Source organism: Petromyzon marinus, chromosome 13 (assembly GCF_048934315.1).
Source record: "Petromyzon marinus isolate PM22_M1 ecotype Great Lakes invasive population chromosome 13, UKy_Petmar_22M1.pri1.0, whole genome shotgun sequence".
NCBI lineage: Eukaryota > Metazoa > Chordata > Hyperoartia > Petromyzontiformes > Petromyzontidae > Petromyzon > Petromyzon marinus.
In genome coordinates, this window is record NC_133679.1 from 12,098,686 (window position 1) to 12,121,609 (window position 22,924).

At 44.8% G+C, this 22,924-nt stretch overlaps 1 protein-coding gene and 1 long non-coding RNA gene across 4 annotated transcripts in view; one reads left to right on the forward strand and one right to left on the reverse strand.

The window, feature by feature from the left end:
- LOC142924433 (uncharacterized) overlaps positions 1 to 3,349 on the reverse strand; it is a 199,773-nt gene extending 196,424 nt beyond the window's left edge. The window contains exon 1 of one of the 2 annotated variants that reach the window (XR_012941656.1): positions 1,863 to 3,339. This is a non-coding gene — a long non-coding RNA (uncharacterized LOC142924433). Of the gene's footprint in view, positions 1 to 1,862 lie in introns of both variants that reach the window. The other variant, XR_012941655.1, reaches the window with a different exon arrangement.
- A 3,686-nt stretch (positions 3,350 to 7,035) lies between these two features.
- Positions 7,036 to 22,924, forward strand: part of TLN2 (talin 2) — a 76,318-nt gene continuing 60,429 nt past the window's right edge. The window contains exon 1 of one of the 2 annotated variants that reach the window (XM_032953555.2): positions 7,036 to 7,841. The gene's annotated coding sequence lies outside the window, so the exon portion shown is untranslated. The remainder of the gene's footprint in view (positions 7,842 to 22,924) is intronic. The other variant, XM_032953556.2, reaches the window with a different exon arrangement.

The following is a 22,924-nucleotide window of genomic DNA, read 5'->3' on the forward strand; positions in this document are numbered from 1 at the left end:
CCTGCATACCAGGCGAGAGAACTAACATCTCGCCACCGTGGCGAGATGTTATATTCTCCACAAATGTTATCTCGAGTGTGATATCAGAGTAGTACAGCCCTTGTTGTTAATTAACGTCCCGCAGTCGCGTATGTTACGGAACTGCGTTCAACATTACTACGCTAGAGTGGGGAGTAGCAATGAAACCTACTTATGTCCTGTAACTCGATTTTCAATGCTGAGAGAGACATGCAAACTCAAAATGTACAGGCGTCAGTTTCGGCATCGGGGTCGAACCCACGACCTCCTGCATGCCAGACGAGAGAGTCAATATTTCGCCACCGTGGCACGTCTCTTTGGGGCCGTCCAAAAATGACGTCACGCGATTTTGGACGATTTTTGACCCCCCCCCGCCTCGTCACACGGCGTCACAAAAAGTCAGACCCCCCCCCTCAAATATGACGTCACAAAGCTCTGCACCCCTCCCCCACTCCCCAAAAAATATATAAAACGTGCTTCAAATCGCTTTAAACTATTGTCATTGCAGTACGTATTTAACGTGTAGCTGCACTCTGATCTTGTAGGAGAAAACATTTATTAAAAAGTCTATTTAATTAAGTAGAACGTGTTGTCTATATTTATTTAAAGTTGCGCATTTTGATGTGACGTCACACATCGTCACAAATGTCTGACCCCCCACCCCCTTAGGTGCGTGACGTCATTTATGGACGGCCCCTTTTACAATAACATTGTGAAATATGGATGTTCCCCCGCACAACCCAATTGTTAAGTTGTGTTCCCATTTGTATATCTCCTGTTCGCCTGTGTCTTGGAATCGGCAACGTTTTAGAGGCAGCGAATCGTGAATTGATTTCGAAGAACGGCCACTGCATGTTGTGCTGCTGCCACCTTCCATCCGCTTGAGGTGCTGCATCTTGCGTAAAACTTTGAAATGAATTGACTTATTTAGGAAAGCCTCACCGAGTCTCAAGACTCACGATGTTCCTGTATTGATCTAGTTTGTCAGTGTTTGTGTGTATATGGGTGTGTGTGACAGGAGACTGGAGTGTCTGGAGAAACCCTTCAGCGAGGAAAGAACTCTTGAATCCTGCATGGTCAAGAGGTCATCAAAGGCACTGCCATTCTCAATACCGCCACAGCTCGCCATCACTTCCTTCCTGATGCTAGATCCCAACGGCGTTGTAATGTTGACACCCAACCTTCAAGTTCTGCTGTTAGTTTCCCACGATCTGGCTTTAGGTTGTCCCCTTTGTCGCTGACCTTTGCGTGTCACTCCAACGTATGTATCGCTCGATAATTTCCACACATCATAACCACCGCCACCACCACACCCAGCACATTACATCCTGAGTGTCCTGAGAACGGTCCAAAGTACTAGCTTACCATGGCTCCATCTGATTTTAAATTGCGTATACTCAATGTACAGGCCTTTGCCACTCCACTGCTGGACGAAGGCCTCCTCGCACCATGCGGATTGTGTGGATTATTTTACCAAACGTCACCATGCTGGTCAGTGTGGAACGCTAAAGGTGGGGATCACATAAGTGTAGTACAACAGCTAATTTTGCTGGACAGCCCTTTGCTGCTTACAAAGTAGTCCCACAGCAGCACATGTTGCATGGTGGTCACCCAGCAAGCACCGAACAGGCTTCAGGGCATGAGAGATCTCATATTAGATATAATTCTGGTTCAGCTTAATCACGTAATTGTTAGTATTGTATAGACCCAATAATGTTATTAATATTCTTAGGCCAATACTAATATTCATACAACACATTATTATAGTGCAACGCGTAATAATAAAAAAAAATGCTGATGTGGGTGACGCATGTGTGTCTGGCGACCAGGATTTCCTCTCTCACCCCGTGGGTCAAGGAGCCCAGGCCACGCTTTTGTTGTGGGTATGTTGAGATCCTTCCGATTCTGAAGGTGCGGACAACGAACGGTTTCCTTTGCAGCTGAGAATGGCCTTGTCGTGCCAAGCTCCCTGCGCTCCTCTCCCTGTCGACCAAACCCTCCCCAGGGGGGAGGGCGTGCACGGTGTCACACGCAAAAAATCGAATATGCTTACTAAGCACAGCTGCGATACATATAGAAGAAATGTAAAAAAAAAAGGTCAGGTTCAGCCCTGCAACTGCTTATTCTCACCACTGCTGTGGAAGGGCTTCCACTAGAGGAAGCTCTAGGGAGATCTTCTAGAGGGTATTTGGCCTATTCTTCCACGCTGGACAGACGTTGGGGTACCCGCGCTTTACTCCACCACTTGCGACCTGCCCACCACCTGTGCTGTACCCATTTATACTGCTGGATGGACACAGGCAGAGAGATTTCAGAAACTTGACACCGTTCTCTCAATAGCTGGGCCGGGAGATTGAACCGGCGACCTCTGCGTTGTAAGTCCAGCGTGTGAACCATTACACCAAATTTGGCCTTCTAGTTATCTGGTGAAAATATCTTAGAGAAGTAGTAGGGAAATTTGGAGAGAAAAAAAATCCATAATCACCAGTTCCTGGCTCTTAGTGCCATCCATATGCAAGAACCACTTGCGGGGAAAGTGGTTTTATAGTGACAATGAAGTGTCGTGTGCTATGAATGAGCGGGTTCAGAAGTGAGCCAAAGAGGTCTCTTTCGGAACATCAGTGAACCAAGTGCATTATACTTCAATAGGACTGTATATAAACATACTTGCAATCCAGTTTCATCGAGGTTAGTCAGACAACAGACTTATCGATCACCCCTTGTAAACTCGACCTCTGTGTACTATAAGTGTGGTTACTGCGGTTCAAAGAGTTGATATTTCTCTCACGTGTTATCAGGTAGTAATGTATGTTGTTCGGCGCGATGTCTTACGTTTCACTCCCACGTGCTCGGCGATTCGTGGAGCAAAACGTTTGGTATGATGTCTGAATTTCTATTTAAAGCTTTTGTGACTGCAAAGATTCATCTTCTTTGGTTATTTCGGTAAAGTCACGTAGAATGAGAATAAAATAATAAAATAATAAAATAAAGTAACACAATACAATTCTCACGACGTTTCGGCTACAACACAAGTGACCTTCTTCAGGTGAAAGGAACAAACCTGTCGGGACGACAGAGCTTCAATGAACGTTGTTAAGATTCGTAGCGTCTTTTAAGCTGGTTTAGAGAAGTGAGGCACCTTGACAAAGGGGTTTACATATCAAACAGGAGAATTTAGCATTGAAATAGCTGAGGGATTAGCTTGTGACTGGTCACAGAAATGGCTATGTTAAAGTCAAAGCCTACACATCCACAGAGGCACCTAGTACAAATCAAACAGGAGAATTTAGCTATTTCAATGCTAAATTCTCCTGTTTGATTTGTGCCTCTGTGGATGTGTAGGCTTTGACTTTAACATAGCCATTTCTGTGACCAGTCACAAGCTAATCCCTCAGCTATTTCAATGCTAAATTCTCCTGTTTGATATGTAAACCCCTTTATCAAGGTGCCTCACTTCTCTAAACCAGCTTAAAAGACGCTACGAATCTTAACAACGTTCATTGAAGCTCTGTCGTCCCGACAGGTTTGTTCCTTTCACCTGAAGAAGGCCACTTGTGTTGTGACCGAAACGTCGTGAGAATTTTATTGCGTTATTTTATTTTATTATTTTATTCTCATTCTACGTGACTTTACCGAAAGAACCAAAGAAGATGATGTCTGAAGTTTCGCACCATGAAGGTCCCTGCAAGTGGAGCAAAACGTCAGACATCATGCCATAGAACACACGGTACAACCTGTAAACACATCGGAAAAACACACAGCACGACGAAAACATACACAGCAGGAAATGTTTCATGTACGCAATTTCCAAAATACTTAAGAAGAGAGCACCAATGCCCATCAGCGTGGGTACATTCCAATGCTTGAAACTAAGGTGCACCACATTAATGTGAATGACTCAGCCCTATAATCGTTCCTTTACTCCTGCCAAAATCTGACTTAGAGAGCGGTAATAAAGTTGCATCACTACTTCCGGAATTTGTCATTGGCTTTGTGCCAAGGGTTCGGATTTCATAATATTACCGGTCAGAAGTCAAATTTCAAGTAGTTGTTTTGTACTCGCCAGTCAGTTTATTTATTTGTAGGGTGGTATAAAAGAGGAAGCCAGACTGGAAATGTATTCTGGGGAAAATATCTTTCTCCTCTACAGCGTAAAATGGTTGTTATAATTTATTTAATGTTACGATGCATCACGATAATGCCCTTGGGTCTCGGTAAAAAATGCAATCATTTATTTAACCAGGTGAGCACTCAATGTGGTAATTCTCTAAGAGAGGGCAAAGACCAAAGCTATTAAAAAATAATGGGAGAATACAACACAATTTTATAATACAGTATAAAAAATAAAAACTATCGGTGTGGTTATAGGAATAGGTTTTACCCTTTTAACTGGCACAAAAACTGACACCTTTATTCAAGGCATCATGTTTGCAATAACCACAACACAAGCAGTCAAAACACAAGCAGTCAAAATGTTTGCATTTTGACTGCTTGTGTTGTGGTTATTGCAAACATGATGCCTTGAATAAAGGTGTCAGTTTTTGTGCCAGTTAAAAGGGTAAAACCTATTCCTATATCTTGTTACTGGCAAAGGAGGTCTCATAATGTATCGGTGTGGTTGTATGCCAGCCTTGCATCTCTGCTCTGAGGAAAGGTCAACTTCCTGAAATGTCAGTTTAATTCAGATATAGTCTAAATTATTGTATAGTCATAAACCACAATTCACAATGCATGCAGGTTTTAAAGTAATGCCCCTGTCATCGCTTTATGGAATTTTCACTCGCTCAGAGCTGCCAATGGTTATGAACACTGCCCTGATGCTCTTCGGAATTGGGTGCTGTTTTGATTTTTAATCCACAATAAACTTGAGCAGGGTCAGAGTTATGAATGCATTTATTTGTTTTCGCCAGTTATATTCTAATTGTGCTATTGGCATCACGTCGTAAGATGAAGAATACATTTGTAAATCTAGCAGTGCATCACCCCGTGTTTGAGAACGGTCCGCGGAAGAAGACATCATAGAACTGCGTTTGAAATATATTTCAGTGACCTTGTATCCACACTAGGCGGCAGCACTTTCCCACCTGCCTGGCTACAATGATATATTTTTTTTGTCGAATGACAGTTTAGCTGATCATTTTAATTCTGAAAGTTGCAATTCTGCCAAATTTAGTGTAAAAACAAAGTGTTGAGCACCTGGTATAATCACAGGCAGCTGCCTGGATTTGAACCCAGGATCCCTGCGGTGCCAGCACAGAGCTCTGACCTTTAAGCCAGCCGCTCACCTCCGAGTGCTACTTTTAAAATATGTTGTGTTAAAACACTTGTGAATGAAGAAGGTAGTATATGTTTCAAAGTCAAAAGGTTTCCCTCCTCAAATGATGAGAGAGGGTAACAATTTACCTTCTTCTCACCCCAGCAACGATTTGATTAATAATTGCTTTTCAGGGTCACAATTCGATTCATTAATCACTTCTTACTATTTAAACATTATGGTGATTGCAGCAGCCAATAGTGCCTGTAGGGGTCAATTTAACTCCTTACAGCCAACACATACGATTTGAAATATACCGATGCATCTATGGTCAGCTTAAAATCGATACAAAGTGATAAATCCACAACCGTCCTTCCCCACGGGATTTAATCATAATCCCAACATTATATGTCCTTGGACCAAGATCAGATATTTTACATTTCATAGCCACCTGAAGTGCCCAGACTTTGTATTATTTGTTGGATTATATTTAGATGTGATAATCATTAAAACAATTATTCCACAATCAATCTTATTGGCCATACAAAGAAATCAGTAGCATTAAGATGTTTCTATCACATATGGTGGTACCAGTTCTATTCTGGCCTCTAAACCGTCCTCTATAGCCTGTGAGATATTCCTGAGTTGGGACCCGAACCTAGGTCACCCCTTAGGTTGTCTCTCCTCTCATCCTTCCCAGCCAATGTAGCAACATTTCATCTCCACTCTAATCAGTTTTGTCCTTGCTTATCTCTTAGTCTGGCGGCGGGTGGGGGTGGGGGGTAAATTCCACATTCCTATGGTCAGGGCACGTTTCCCCTCAGGGTCAAAATACATGTACGGTCCTTTGTCAATCTACAACTGGATGAAGACTATCCCATGAAGTGCGTCGTGAGGCCTATTTGACCACACAGTACTTGACTACACTAGTCAGTGCATGTTGAAGGCGGTGAGCGTAGACTCCGGAAAATGTGATGATAAAATTAATCTCTGATCAAAATTAAACATCACATGCAGCTGTGCCGCCACAATCCACTACCCGACTATGCAACCCCAACCTACCAGGCCACCTCCTCCCTCTAGCCCAGGGGTCGGCAACCAAAAAAAACACCTCAATATTTGAAGAGCCGGAATCCACGTGAATACGAGACGGCCCATAAAAAAATAAAACGTCACGAAGCAGTCCTTAAAGAGTTGCATGCAACTGCGGAGCCACAGGTTGCCGACTCCTGCCCAAGGTAAAATGGACTTCCATGGTAAACTGGACTTCCATGGTAAACTAGACTTCCATGGTAAACTGGATTTACATGGTAAACTGGACTTCCATGGTAAACCGGATTTACATGGTAAACTGGACTTCCATGGTAAACTGGACTTCCATGGTAAACTGGACATCCATGGTAAACTGTATTTACATGGTAAACTGGACTTCCATGGTAAACCGGATTTACATGGTAAACTGGACTTCCATGGTAAACTGGACTTCCATGGTAAACTGGACTTTCATGGTAAACTGAACTTTCATGGTAAACTGGACTCCAATGGTGAACTGCACTTCCAAAATAACAAGAGCCATATTTTCGAATCCGGTAAAAAAAAAGAGAGAAAAACCCCCCACCACCGCCCACAACATTTCAAGCGCCGCAATGCCGCACGTGGACAACCACGGAGACCGGTGGCGCTCATTAAAGAACGTCACGGATCGGTCCTTTGAAAAAGCGGAGGCGCCAGGCTGCCCTGCCGTCCCCCCACCACCACAGCCAAAGCCTGAGTTGGGACTCCACCCTCACTCTCCCGTCTCTCTCCATCACCATCACCACCACCATCCCCCGGCCACACGTAACCCCGTCGCGTCATCATCCGCTTCCGCCCGCCCGCCTCCTCCGCAGAGGCGCGGGCAGAGCGAAGGGGAGGAGAGAGCCGCGGAGTCCCAGGCAGGGTTTGGTGGCCAGTCGAGACGGGCGAACAGACTTGTCGCACGCACGCACGCGGACACCACCATCACCACCACCACCGGCTGCGGCTGTTGTCCACCACGCCTGTGCCAAGCTTGGGGTGTGGTAGTTGTTGCTGCTGCTGTTGTTGCTGGTGCTGGTAGACAGTGTGTTGTTGGCGGTGGAGGTATTGGTGTTGCGGGAGGTAGTTGGCGGTGGGTGCTGGAGGGGGGAGGTAGTGGTGGTGAGTAGGTGTGGTGGAGGTGGTTATTTGTCGTGGTGGTCGTAGTGCTGTTGGAGGAGGAGGAGGTAACGGTGTGTGGAGGTGTTGGTGATAGTGGTGGGGGAGGTAGTTGCTCGTCGCTGTGGTGGTGGTGTTGTTGGGACGCAAGCCCGATAGGAGGAGAGGAAAGGGCGCGGCTTTGCAATTCATCGCCGGCCGTCAACCCGGAGGGGAAGACGATCCCGGTGGGGGCACGAGACGCGGCCGAGATCAGAGTTTGACCCGAACCGACGACGACGAGGAGGAGAAGGAGACGGGGAGCTGGTGGAGGTGGACACGAACAACAACAACAACAACTCGTCCCTCGACCAGCCTCCCAATCGCCCCGGATTTCGTGTTCAAAACTTTCTCGGTGAGTGCATGGAGACGCCGGGGAGTGGAATGTGGTCCTCCTCATTCCCCGTTACATCTGCACCGGGAACGTAATGTTAGCTGCTGCTCGTGCTGGTGGTGGTGTTGTTGTTGTTGCGTCCAGCGATGACTTTGGGTGGGGCCTCCTGCAGTCGATTTGCACAAAAACTACAACTTTACACAGTCCCTGAGTGCGATAATGTAACGCGGTTGTTGTAGAGTCGTTTTTGCACCATCATCATCATCATCGCCGCCGCCAGCCAGCCAACAACCACGACTAAACACAGTAAAGCACACCGGTGCCTTGCCTGGTGCAGTGCGCACTTGATGCAAGGTTATCGATGTAAGGTAGAGAGTATTGATGTAAGGTAGAGTTTTAATTCGTAATACAGGTTTTTGGGTTAGATCGCGTTATTTATAAATGTGTCGTAACCCTCCACCACCCGACACGGCCAATCAGTAACAAAATGTGTCACGTTGACAAAAGACAAAATAGTTCACTTACTTTAGACCCACACCGGTGGGTTGTAGAGTGAATCCACAACATTTAAAAAAATTCGATTTAAAGCTTTCGTGACTGCAATGATTCATCTTCTTTGGTTCTTTCGGTAAAGTCACGTAGAATGAGAATAAAATAATAAATTGATAAAATAAAATAACACAATAATATTCTCACGACGTTTCGGCCACAACACAAGGGGCCTTCATCAGGTGAAGGGACGAGACTGTCTGGTAGGACAGCGCTGTCCCGCTTGTGTTGTGGCCGAAACGTCGTGAGAATATTATTGTGTTATTTTATTTTATTCTCATTCTACGTGACTTTACCGAAAGAACCAAAGAAGATAAAAAAAATTATTAGTACGACGTTTCGCTGGTAATTACATCCAGCATCATCGGCCAATTCGCCAGAATGGTCATCTAACCCCAAAAACGTTTATTATGAATAATATTGGTCGCGAAAGCCTAGAGTATTGATGTAAGGTAGAGAGTATTGATGTAAGGTAGAGAGTATTGATGTAAGGTAGAGAGCATTAATGTAAGGTAGAGAGTATTGATGTAAGGTAGAGAGTATTGATGTAAGGTAGAGAGTATTGATGTAAGGTAGAGAGCATTGATGTAAGGTAGAGAGCATTGATGTAAGGTAGAGAGCATTGATGTAAGGTAGAGAGCATTGATGTAAGGTAGAGAGCATTGATGTAAGGTAGAGAGTATTGATGTAAGGTAGAGAGCATTGATGTAAGGTAGAGAGCATTGATGTAAGATAGAGAGCATTAATGTAAGGTAGAGAGTATTGATGTAAGGTAGAGAGCATTGATGTAAGGTAGAGAGCATTGATGTAAGGTAGAGAGCATTGATGTAAGGTAGAGAGCATTGATGTAAGATAGAGAGCATTGATGTAAGGTAGAGAGTATTGATGTAAGGTAGAGAGCATTGATGTAAGGTAGAGAGTATTGATGTAAGGTCGAGAGCATTCATGTAAGGTAGAGAGTATTGATGTAAGGTAGAGAGTATTGATGTAAGGTAGAGAGTATTGATGTAAGGTAGAGAGTATTGATGTAAGATAGAGAGTATTGATGTAAGGTAGACCAGGCAGGAGTCGCATCAAAGCTGCGCCAAGTTTTGGTTCGCGTTTAAGAGTCTACCGAGACAATCTACTGCTGGATGAAGGGACTATATTCAACGCCGTGCCATCACGCATTGAGGGCTTTGACCATACTTCACCCACGCTTGTAGGGTTGTGATAGGACCCGATTCAGATGGCGCTCGCCACTGATGTTAGCCGTGGCCAGGCGCAGTATCAAGAGTCTGCTCTCCGGGTACAGATAGCGCACGGTGCGCTAACCGCTGCCCCACCGCTCCTCCCCAGGCACACATTACCGGAGCCCATAATCATTACTCTTTTTACACACACACAGACGCAATGCACCGCGCATGTGTTGCGTCAGGCTGACATGGCGTGCTTCTAGTTAATGTGACCAGATCGTCGAGAGACGTGCTATGCGCGCCGTGTCCCATCTCTCAAGCTAAGCAGGGCCCAGCCTGGATAGTGCCTTGCATGGGGTGACCACCGTGCTTACAGAGACAGATGCAGTCGGCGCTGTGGCCGGTAGAGGGCAGTGCCAGCAAAATCGATTGTCCTGTACTCCGGACCAGCTTCATCAACCCGCACTGGACCAGCGTGGTGAAGTATGGTCAAATATCCCCCACGGTCCCCGCGAAGGCGTGTGTGGAGGCCGCCATTCATGCAGTGGATTGACGTTTGACTTGCGCCAGCACCCCCAACTACGCTGTCTGTACTGTGAGAGCTGCAAGTGCCCGGCCCTGTGTGGTGGGAAGCAGTGTGCCGGATATGTCGATGTAAACTGCAGCGTTTGTCGCTTGCTGCAAGAGAGGTTAGCAAAGTTGTGTTCACATTTCTGTGGCTGGCCCAGGAATCTTATAGAGGAAATTATTTCCTGTTTACAAACATTACATTGAACAGGAATGTATGTCTTTCCATCCAACGTGTCCCTCCCTGACAAGTATGGTGATATTGTAAAGATTATTACGCTAGATAATTTGTGTAATTCTTGCTGGGTATGATGATGGCCCAATCATTCACTAACCGGTGCTAGTTAATGCACAACGCATTAGGCTAAGGTCTAAGTAGCTGTGTTAGTCATGGACGGGCGTAAGTCGGCCACTGACTTAATTATTCTTATAGGCATGACAAAATTCTTACTGTAATTAGTCACTAGCATTAATGCATGAATCCGCATTGACCGGCGTGGTGAGGTATGGTCAAACATACTCCCCATGACCAACATGAGCATGGGGTAGGCTGTCATTCAGCAGTGGATTAACAACGGAATGTTGCAATGGCAATTATTGGTTCCAGTTAGTATATTTTTGTAATGCTTCCTGCTCAAGAATAAATTACATCAGCAGCACGAGTGAAATGCTAGTAATGCAACAGCAATGTTGGTAAACCAATAGTGAAAATACCACAAATGAATGTCAAAGACAATATAATTTAATCGTGAACCGACGCAAATAGTTTAGGTTAGTCTGGAAATTGCTGTTCTCTACAGTAATTTCACTAATTCTCCCAAGTTAATATTTTTTTTATTTTACAAGATGCTTGTTTCACCCGTTTAAGTCTCCCCAAGGACTTGTGTACAATTGATCCCTGCAGGCTCAGTGGAAATAACAAACATACGTACATACCAATATATAAACGTACACACTCGCATGCACAGTAACCCTTATAGTTATATACAAAGACAAACATTCCCCCGTATAGCCTCATCACACTGTTGAGGCAAGTGCTGTTAGCGAGCACCTATGAAGGCCGGCACCGTGGCACAAGAGGGATTTGGTGTGGCTAGCACCTTGTCCGACCGCCTTTGTCTCCCCAGTGGCGATGTTTACTGCCCCAACGCACCAGATACTAAGGGGAGGCCCAGGACTGGTTTAGAAGCACACATATAATTATTACACAGGCTCATCTGTACGCACGTACTCATAGCATCTGAATATACTTACAGGCACTCGTACAACACTTATACTTTATACTTGTAGATATACACATGCTATACTCGTATATATTAAACACATACGGTATATTGTATACATACATATATCCATGAACAAGTATGCATTTACTCAGTCTTACCTATATAACTAACGGTCTTACCTACTGTATGCTCACACATACACACGAGAAAATGCTTATGGTGTTATATATTTTGTGCCTCGTGTATACTGTATATATTATAGTTTGGCAACTTTGTACAAGAGTGCCTTGTTTTGTGTTAAATTCATTAAATAATGATGTGATGCTACTGCTGCTGTGTGTGCATGATCATGCCACGAGATATACAACCACTTTGAAATGGAGTGGACAAGCCCTTGCTAACTAATATCAGGGACGGCTGCATTAAATGCAACTCAATTGAAATGTTCCCATTAGTTTTGTATCTGACCGAATGCAAACTCAGGGATGATTTTTCGCCGAAGGCGTGGTATACAGTACAACTGGTCACAGAGGGCCCTTAAAGTCCAGCATGATAATTGTGCATTCCATTACTCCTGGAATCTGTACCTTTGCGGAGGTAAGGATTGGTGGATCACGCAGATTGTTAAATTCACAATGCTGCCTTGGGCTGCGAACGAAATGGCCAGGAAATGGTAGTACAACAAGTGGGTTCATGAACCTATCAGTGCGGACCTTTGAGCGTGATCCCCGCGTATGCCCGGTGGGATTCTTCTGGGTACGTCTATCGCGTGGAAAACACTCCTGAAGGAGAGAGTGACAACATTTCACGAAGCCCCAGGACCCTCCCGAAAGCAGATAGTGACAGGCACTCTGTTGAGGACTTTCTAAGTCATAGAAAAACAGTGACATTAGATGCAGCACCATACACTGGTTTATAATTCATACTTTTATGCATTGCAATACGCATTTACACCATTCTGTGGTGAGCGGTGGTGCATTGCTTTTACACAGAACACTGTTACCAGTTTGCTGGGAAACTCTCCTGTCCGTGATGGACATCATCAGTGACAATTTATATAAACCTGTACCTTTTTCTGGTCCCCTTTGGGTCGAATCATTCTTAAATGTGCCCTGTACCGCACGAGGTGTGTTCATAATCAACATTGGGGAGAGCAGAGGTGGTTGGGCATAGTGCTGGCTGCACAACCCCCCTCGTTTGCTGTCATGTCCTTAATAGGTGTGCCCACTTATGGCGTTTACTCCTACAGTGTATAAGGTTACATGGGGGACCATAGCCATCGTTATATATACTGTATAAACATAGCCATTCTTTCAGTACAAATGGTTTCTTAACTATATATGGATAATATCTCTCGGCAAACTGTCAATCTGTGCAAAGGCATAATCGGGTAACGGATACATACGGTGATATGACCGTATATGCAGTGTAAAACGTGCAAAATCGGTCAATGTATACACTTGTGTGTGCACGTTGACAATAAATGATGACAGACTGTAAGTAAAACTGATGTAACCACGAAGGCATATATAAAGGGAGTCCCTAAGCCTATCCGTGCCCATTTGCGGTAATGCATATTGATAGGTTTGATGTGATTATCAGCTCGAACACCACCTAATGCGCCGGCGCCCGATGGCCTAATGGCCTTGCTTTCACAGCTGATGCCTTGGGGGTGTGTGTGGGGGGGTGGAGTTTGGGGGCCCCGCTGCTGCTCACGACTCCACTGTTGAGTGTCCCTTTCCCCCCCCCCGCTTGACACAACAATACGATTGGTGGTGTCACAGAGGAGAGGCGGGTGGGAGTGACTGCCCTCGCCAAAAATTGAATGGGCGTGAGAATCGCGTGATTCGTAACTTACGTTACGTTTGCGCGTCGCTGGAAAGCCAACATCGTTAATGTTCCACAGGTACTGTATGGATAAGCGATGACAGCCACAGTGGTGCAATGCGCTGTACTAAGCAGCGGGCCGCCTGTGTCGCGAGTGATATTTGAACGGGCGCTGGCCCTCTCTTGTCACCAACCCCACACTCGCCAGCATGACAAAGTAGCCGACACGACCACGGGCGGCCCTTCATCCAGCGATGGATTGACAAACTTCCGTAAATTATGATTAAGCACCGCATTGAGCAAGGAAGGCTGTTTGGAGATTGTGATTCCGCTCTTAATTTTTACAATCGCTGTAAGTATTTTTAATGTCTCTTTTTTTTATTATTGAGCACGTTTATTTTCATTGATTTTTAGCAGGGTAGAGGTGAGTTATGTTTGCATGCGGCAGGCGTACTGTTGTGTAACATATGCCAGCCACTTGTGCAAACTTTTGAGGTCTGTTCGGAAGTAAAAACTATGTGCAAGCCATGCAATTATGAAAGTGCAGTCTTCGTACTTTCCTGCAACCCCACAGAGCACTGTTCTGCATTTATTTATCAAGATACGTACGACTACACTGTTAAGTGATTCATGTTTGAATGGGGAACATTGGTTAATTGAGTGAGATTGCCCCGTGTTGAGCGATAAAGACTATGACATTTTAAAAAAAAGTCTGATGGAGGCCACTCCTCTTCCTTACGCACCTTTATGAAAATGCAGGAGTAACCTTGCCATTTGTCTGAAGGTGTTATAATGCTGTTATTTTAATAGTTTCAATGGTGTGCTTGTAAAAACGTTTTCCTTGCAAAGAAGTTTCTTTCGAACCCCATCTGGTCCAATTCCTTCGCCAACAAAAGTCCTTTTTCGCCCCACTTGGGGCAAAAGACCACACGCCCTCTTTTTGTATGGCAACAGTACTCCATTTGCTATAACAGAGTGACCTTTTCGTCCAAAAACGGAGCAAATAGGCCCCTTTTGAACTTGCGTGTAGAGCCCGTTAAGTTTACCTTGTGACGCTGAAAAAAGAATCCCGCTATTTAACAGTTCCCTGGGCTCGTGAAGGTGCCATGCAAGATTTTTACCTGTCAGCTGCACACGCGAGTGGCATTTTTATGAGCATGGCAAAAGAACAGCGATTTCTTGCTTTCACATGCCATGCAGCATGAGGCACGGTGTTTTTGTGGTAATTATTTTTTGTTAAATTGCCTGAAGCAGTTCTTGTTAGTTCTTGCTCTGTCGGGTGACAAGCCCTCCCTTGGAAGACGGAGGTGCTGGATTTCTGGGTGCGGTGGGGTACGCAAGCCCGCAGTGTCTGTTCTGCGTCTGTCCCTGTTATATGTGAACGTCAAGCCCATAGTTTCTCCCCGTTCGCCAGGTATTCTCCCCGTCCACCGCATTTAAATGCGTTGCATATGTACGTATTGAATATACTGTACTCGTTTTTAGCTGCTGATTGTTTCTACGCACAGGGATCAATGCTGTGTTCTCTGTTATTCTTGAGGCTTGGCTGTTAATAATACTAACATTTCTAAAAGTTACAGAAATTGCCTGTAATTCAGTAAGGTGCAGCCTTGCAAGTGCCTGCTCATCCCACTGCTGGTGGAAGGGCCTCCAGGAGAGGGAGCTCAAGAGTACCCCTCCAGATGGTATTTAGGCTCCCCTTTCACGCTGGCTAGATGTCTTAGAAGAGGTGGGTAGAAGAGGTGGGAGTTCCCCATAGTTTATGCCACCACTCGTAACCAGACGATTAATTAATTGTGGTGTTACCCATGTATACTGCTGGCGGGACCCGTACAGTAATACACTCATAATAATTCCCTTTATCCAGGAATGCTTTATAGAGACTCCTTATCAGGAGGTTTCTGAATTGGGATGTCTGGCCGATCCCATTAACGAGTGTGGCTTCATGTGGGAAGAAACTTTAGTACAGTACCTGGCGAAAACCCACACGTGCGAGGAGATAGCACTCAGAGCACCTTTGCTGTACTACCACCTTGCAACCCAAGTCTACAATATCTGGTGTCCCCAGGCAGTCTCCCAACCAAGTACTAACCAGGCTCAGCATGGCTGAGCTTCCGAGATCTTTCGAGATTGGGCACCTGAGGCAAAACTGCACATGCACCTGCAGCAACATTGCTTCTCGTGGTGCAAACTCAAAATGTTCGACAGTATTAAATGCATTTGTTATATTTTGCCAACGCAGATGGTGAATTCAATTGACTTGCCCACGTACAGGACAGAGGTTCTCCTCACTCAGTGTGTACTGCGAGTAGCGATCTGCATGCTGCTTCAGTACTGGGTTGCCCGGAAGATTTGCGATCCTGTTGACTCGGCACTGTGCCCTTTTAGAGAAGGCCTCTGCTTGACCCGATTTTCGGTTGTGGATATCGAGCGCTAAATTACTCCGAGGGTTCCCTTGTTATAGAGTTGCCCCGGGGCATCCAATTTCTCAGCGGACCTAGCCACGCTGTTTTGCGCGATGGACCTTGGCAGGACTGCCTCCCCGTTCGCTTGCCGGCTCGGTTGCCCTTAACGCTAGATCAGGTGGCCACGTAGCTGTGTTAGGAAACTTAATTAAGCACCCTCTTGAATGCACAGCATGCCTACTGCTTGGGATAATAGGCTGCCTTTTAAATAGTGCTGAATTACAATTCTTGGAGTTACTGGAGTGAGTAGATTAAACGTAAAAAAGAGCATTAATAAATAATGATTGTATTCTGTTTGTGTTTAAACCTGTGCAGCTGGTCCTGATAAAAGAAAGCAAGGGGAGAAGTATTCTTTTGTTTTCCTCCTGCCATAGGCGGTAATGCTGCAGGTACGAGGCTGTGTCCGATTCGTTTGTTTATGGGATGAGACTTCTGGATGTGGGCCTGTGGAATGGTTCTTGGTAGGCATGTTAAGATTCTCCGCGATTCGATAGTGTGCTACGAATCAAAGTCGCGATTCAAATGAACTATCGGTATTTTTTATTGTCTCGTTTTAAGTCTGCTTGTATCGTTCCCTGTTCTGTATTGTTCCATCTATAGCCAACCAGACACTAGCCATATCTACAACCTAAATCAGCTTGCCAGCCAAACACGAGCAATACCCATAACAGTGACAAAGCAGTGAACCAGACACTAGCCAAACCATAACGGTGACAAACTCGACAACCAGACATGAGCACAACCTATAACCCAATCAAACAATGCTCACCAGACTTTAACCCTATACCTAACCATAACAAACTGGCAAGCAGGTCCTTAGCACCAGTCCCACCATGGACCCTAGGCCTACTAACCGTAGCACCGCCTCTTTGTGCAACTGGTGTTTAACTTTATTTTCAGTTTTTTTCCACTTTTATCATTGTCGTTTGTCCACTCTGGCACTGGCATTTACGTGTGGGGTGGGGTAGGATGGTGCGTTTGGCCCTCCCCTCCCCCACCCACCCCCCTGACCAAAAAATTGGGTTGCGTGTTGGTTGTGTGCAAACTCTGTTTGCTGCCACTTCTGGGTTCACTTTATTAATTGTTGACATAGAAAATAGCAATTACCCTCGGTGTGGTGAGATATGTGGCAGTGGGTGGTGACCGGGCCCTCTCGTTATCCAGAACGTACTTTCTGAAACTTCCCACTTTTTGAGAACATTTCCAGCGGAAGTGTTCACAGTTGGCGAGTCTGGCTCGGCGCTTGTGTTGTCAGGGGGTATAGTATCAATTGTATTCTTGCATGTGGAAATATGTTCAGGAGCTAAATACCAATGTCGAGGTGCGTTAGCCGCGACGAGAGGACTTCGGGAGAGAGTTCGTTTGCTTTTTCCATTCCTCCTTTGAAGGAGCGCAGATACCAGTGGTTTACAGTATGCTAAACACGCAACGCCAGTATCAGTAATAATACATTGTCTTTTTTTATCCACGAAAGCCTCACCCAGTCTTAAGAATCCTGTTTCACGTGGATACTTAAGTTGGGATATTTGGGCCGATTTAATTAATACATGTCCTTGGCATGTGGGAGAAAACCGGAGTACCCAGAGAAAACCCATGGATATGTAGTGGATGACACTCTAAACTCTGCACAGATAGATTCAATTTATTACTGTACTGCTGAATCCTCAACATACAACATCTGGCATTCCCAAGCAGTCTCCCATCCCAAATCCGAACCAGGCTCACCCTGCTTATCTTTCAACATCTGACACATTTCGGGGCGATTTGGAAGTATTGTCTGATGGTTGCCGATAGCGTCCCTCATCTGCACCGTACATACACACACCCACTAACCTTCAACAGCAAAAATGCTTCGTATACAGTGTATTTGCGGAGGTAACAGTATTTTATATATATTATTTTTTTCAGCGGGGTGGCTGAGCTGTGGTTGGGTCTGCTGAGCCCATCAGTCGCTGTTCTGCTAAGCATGGTACCACTTAACGCCCCCGACCATGTGGGCGTACAAACGCGAATTGTAAGCAGCCGTCCGTAAATGTCGCCGATTTTTTTCTTTACAGTTGTGTTCTGTGCAATGTTCCTGCCGACGATTATCACTAAACTGCACCCTGCTGCCAAGGTTGTCTAGCCTGTGTCCCTTTCAAAAACAGGAGGAAACGGTACTTTATGTTCCAGAAGTTCGAGTTGAAGGTTTTTATTTCAGTTCCTGTAGCATTTCTACATTGCATAGTGTCTAATTTACTATACGTTAATGGTTAAGTTGGCATGAGTTTACATTACGGCTACAGTGGAGTAGACATTTTTTTTCTAAGTTTGGGTGCGGTGGCAGGAGCAGGACAGTGCTTGTTATATGATGGTTGTTTAGATAAAACAAATCTTTTCAACGATCAAGAATTTGAGGACTAATTTGTGCTCACGGTGAGATGGGTGCGTTTGCCACATTCCTGTGGCAGACGCCAGTCTCGCCAAAAAGACAACTGCTGACTTTCCTATAGCTCGCGGTACCAATTCTCATTTATCTGCCCCCGAGGCATGATTGGCGAAGTCAAATTCCCTGACTAGGACTGAAACTCTCAAAATTCCGAATGTGAAGGCCGGTGACCTGCCGCAGTGCTGCCCAACTGGGAAAATTATTTGACGACACACTTTGCTCGGCGTGAAATTGGATCGCCTTTACGCCAACGCAGTTTCATGTCCGTTAAAGGTAGTGCCTGGTGGTTGTTCGAGGTGGGGATAAGTGGAGGTCAGTGGAAGCCACAGTAATGTTTAGCCTGTTAAACTGCAGGGGTCATGTTAGCTCTCATAGTGGGGGGGGGGGGGGCAATATGAATAAATTGTGGTTTTGCAGGTGTTCCTTGCCTGGCATATGCATATCGAGTTAATTCGAGTTAATTAAGCAAGTAATAATTTATTAGTGCGATTCATATTAAGCTAGCTTAGCCATATCGAATGTGGGAAATTTAAAAGCTTCTGCTGCATTTGTATACTGTGGAGCTTAAATTGAGTCGGTGCAATCTGTTTTAAATACATTCATTTTCATTATGGCAGGATGAAACAAGATCCTCAACTTACATTATCCTCTCAATTTAGAAAGTCCTGCAAGTTTCATTTTTTAGTTTTTAGCCTGGGGATACATTTTCTGTGCCGAATTATTTTCCGTGTATTGCCTTTTTGTCATTGTTGTTGTTTAGATCATTGGCTGAACAGGACATTATTCAGCTTCGGAAAAACATGAGGACCCAATGAGATTTCGGTAGCCCTGCCAAATCCGTTCCGCATGTATCAGCGGTAATCAGCTCAGGTTGACGTAATTAGATTTGCTGGACGTTGCTGCGTTATGTATCACCGCCATGGAATGGTACAAAAAAATCGACTAATGTTTTAAATAAATGCAGCGGGAGTTGCATGGTGTTGGGTGGAAAACTTGTTGGTTTATTTTTTGAGAAACGCGCTGTTTCCTCGCATAGACGTGCCCTTCCGACGATGGGTCACGTTGCTAGGCATGCTCTGGGCGTTGACTTTTTTCACTTTTCCGTGGGCATCTGTTTTTTTCTCACTAATGTGGGGCGAGGTTTCCGATAGGCCCAATGTGCCAAGACTTCGGTGCCGTGACGGTCTGTGGTGCCATGATGGCGGATCGCCGGAAGAGTTGCAAATGATATGAAAATGTATCTTTAGGCTGATGACACGAATGAGACGGAACATACCAGACTGATAGTACACATGAGACAGTATGAATGAGACAGAAGCTAATATTTTCTTAAATTGCCCTGACTTGTGAGAACTTAATCGTTTTACATGTTTACATTATGCATAATACTGGGTAACTGGACATGCCGTCCTGTCTCATTGCAGGGTGGTGCAAATCGTAGCACTATGCCTCACAGTAAAGAAGGGCCTGGGTTTAACTCGCTATTCGGTTACCACCTTACCGTTGGGAGTTTGTATGTTCTACCCTTTTTTGCTATTTGTTTCTGGGTTTTTTTCCTATGTTCTCCAATTTCCTCCAATATTAAATAAACATACAATGTATTTGGTATTGGCCAAACATTCAATGGATGGCTAAAGATTTACCTGCAAATATACACAATTGCGATTACAACATCGGCCCCTGCTGCGAAAACAATGCAGGACCATCCTGAAAAAGATTCTAGAGACTAAGTAAGGCTTTCCTGGGTAATCAAGCAGATAAACAATAATAATTTGCCAAATAGATAATGCAAATTTTGAAGTACATAAGCTAACAAAGTAGTACACGGGGACCCTCTGGAAAGCCCCTGTTTCAAAGGAGAAGAGAGAGCCATTGTTAAATTATTCAGCGATGGACATACTCATTGAAGACTGCAACAGTCACAGTTAATGAAATTATATGAATATCCATAGCAGCACTATTGCACCTCGGCTCCCGAAATCCAATCGAGGAGGAGGAGGGAATGCGAGAGGGGGCGGCGGGAGTTCCCGATGAAAATCGTTGCGTCTGCACCTCTGCTTGAAAAACATCAGCCACTGCCCGTGACGTTTGCACAAACATTTGCACTCAAGAATTACATTAGGAGATTACTCCTCCGCTTGCTTGTCGAATGTCCGCCTTTTTTTCCGCCCACTCTTGCCAAATTTCGTTTATGGACGTTTTTTTTTTAGAGATGCTCCCCTTAAACAAAACAGCTGGGTCGTAAACGGCCTCCCCACCCCCATCTATCCATTGCTGGACATATCCACCTGGACAAATGTGGTAACAGTGTGTGCGTGGCCTTATTATTAGGGTGCAATATTGAAAGCTATCTCAAGAATCGGCAAAGTGAAGCAGTTTGCCAAGGCTGTGTACATTTATCGCAGGTCCCGGGCCGGCTATTCTTTGCTAGTGTTGTAGCAGAGCTCGCATAAGAGTGTGCTCGGCTTTGTGGAATGTCTGCAGCTGTTATGACTGGTTCACGGAAATTTAAGTAGTGGTTCCGAAGCAGATTATTTACTTCCAACTTTAAAAAAAAGACACGTACAAGTTTACCGAGAGGGTCAGCAAACTGGGTTTGACAATGTTTATACTTACAGTTTTTACTTACAGTTTTTACTTTAAACAATTGTTTTACAAATAGATTCTTTTAAACTTATGTTATATTTATACACACACTCTATCAAGTTTCAAATGGAACATGTACGAAATTATCATTAGCAGAGCAGCGGTGGCTATGCACGTGGCCTGTAATCCAGCACCGTGGAGCTGTGGGTTGGTGGATCAGCAGAATGTTGTGAAGCTCCTTACCCAAGGATGTTGAGGAGGTGCCATACCCTGGCGCGCCAGGAGAAGGCAGTACGGCGAGTGGACTAATCGGCATTTGTTTACATCTATGCGGGTGTTGCCCCCTTGCGTGTGTGAGCTTTCTACGTTTCCTCCAGCCTGTATAACCACTGACAGAAAACATCTCAAAATAAAAACCCAATGCAGGACCCTCCACAAAAAATAGTCATTTGACTGTGTGGCTTTGCTGGATAAATAAGTAATCAATTATTGTCATCAGCGTTGATCCATCTACTGCTGGATGAAGACCTCCCCAAGTCTTGTGATATAGAAATGTGTCGCTACTGCACCTGCGTATACGCTATGCTGGTTGTTTGGTATGACACTGTAGGTAGAACCATGGACCTCTCCATGCTTTTTTGCCCACTCTTCAGCTTTTTTTTTCCATGATCAGTGTCCACATTTCTTATCTCATAGCTCATTGTAGGTAGTATACACTGATTGGTTGGAGGGCTAGTTAGGGTAGTCGTACGGGTAGACGCCCTTTTCCAAAGTTATTCAAAGCGACATTATAAAATATTTTCCATAAATTGCGTTGGAGAAATAAACGCATACATGCAAGTGGAGAAAGTATTAACCATCTCAGATGTTCTGATGACATACTCATGATAACCACCAAATGATATGAATTATCGTAAAATACTGAAGAATGTAATGAAGAAGGCTGCAAAGTTAGGCTGAAGATAAATACGAGTAAAGTACGCACATAGCCTTGAATTCTGAAAATGTATTTAGATTTTTATTTTAAAAACACATGTTTATTTTTTAGACGTTATCTTCATTTGGCCCAGGACATCGCGGAGCACGCGGTGTGGCGCACAGTGTAAATTAAAAGCTTCATTTTTTTCGACCTCCCGATGCCATAAATGGGTGCGAGGCTTTGCCCCAGGCACACCCGGACACGTGCGTCCCGCAGCCTCCGTGCTGGAATGAATTCCTAACGGTGGAAAACAAGTATGTCCTGTTTCACATGCCCTGGGGAGCCTAGACTGAAGACGCACTAACCCGCTTGTCCGCCCGCTCACTCACTCATGGGACGCAACGAAACGGGCCTCTCCGGCCAAGAAAACGACATGATGGGTTTATTGTGGCCAAGGAGGCGGCGTTTGGGAGCGGTGGGTGGGGGTACCGCGGTTTAGGGTCGGAGAAGACAGCGGAGAAGCTGCAGGTGCCACTAAGCAACTGCGCGCGAATCGATGGGACTATAATGTTTGCATCAGAAACATTCCATTTGAAATGCTTCAGTGCCCAGAGTCGCGTATATTGTTAGCCATCGTATGCCCTGTTCGTTTTAGACTCGTTTTTTTGGTAGAGGGTGAAAAAATGTACCTGCAATTTCTGCGTTTCGGTGATGTATGATTCAGGGTTGAGAATCGAGAACCACGCTATATATATTTATTTACATGTATGTGAATGGTAGCACCTCCAGTGGCTCTGTTACATACAACATAAAGCAGGTGTCGTTAACTTGCGGCTCCATAGTCGCATGCGGCTTTTTAAGGATTGCTCAGTGACATTATTTATGAAGTGCTGTTTTGTATTCACGTGCATTGTGACTCTTGAAATAGTTGTTTTTTTTACCGAATTCGAAAAAAAATGCCTCTTGTTATTTTGGTTGCCGATTCATGACGTGAACGAATCTCAAACCTGTGATCATAATGCGCATTATTTGGTGTAACTATCTTGTGCTTAAGCATCAAAGTAAATGGTTAATAGATGCATTATTAAGCCTGTACTTTTTGTTTATAACGCTGAAGTTCGTTTATTCCTATTTACACGCCAGCGAGTTGCTGCTGTACTTTGACTCTCTCTAGTATCTTTGCGGCTGTCGATTTTGCTGCATAATGTAATACGGCTTCTTTAATAATCCATCGCAAGCTGTCGCAATATTTGTTACAGAGAAGGGCAACCCAATGCTCTTCCTGGTGCTTCTTTGTCATGAGACGGCATCCTTGGGATGCCTGAAAACATTTTGGTAACATTTGCAACAACGAAAACCAAC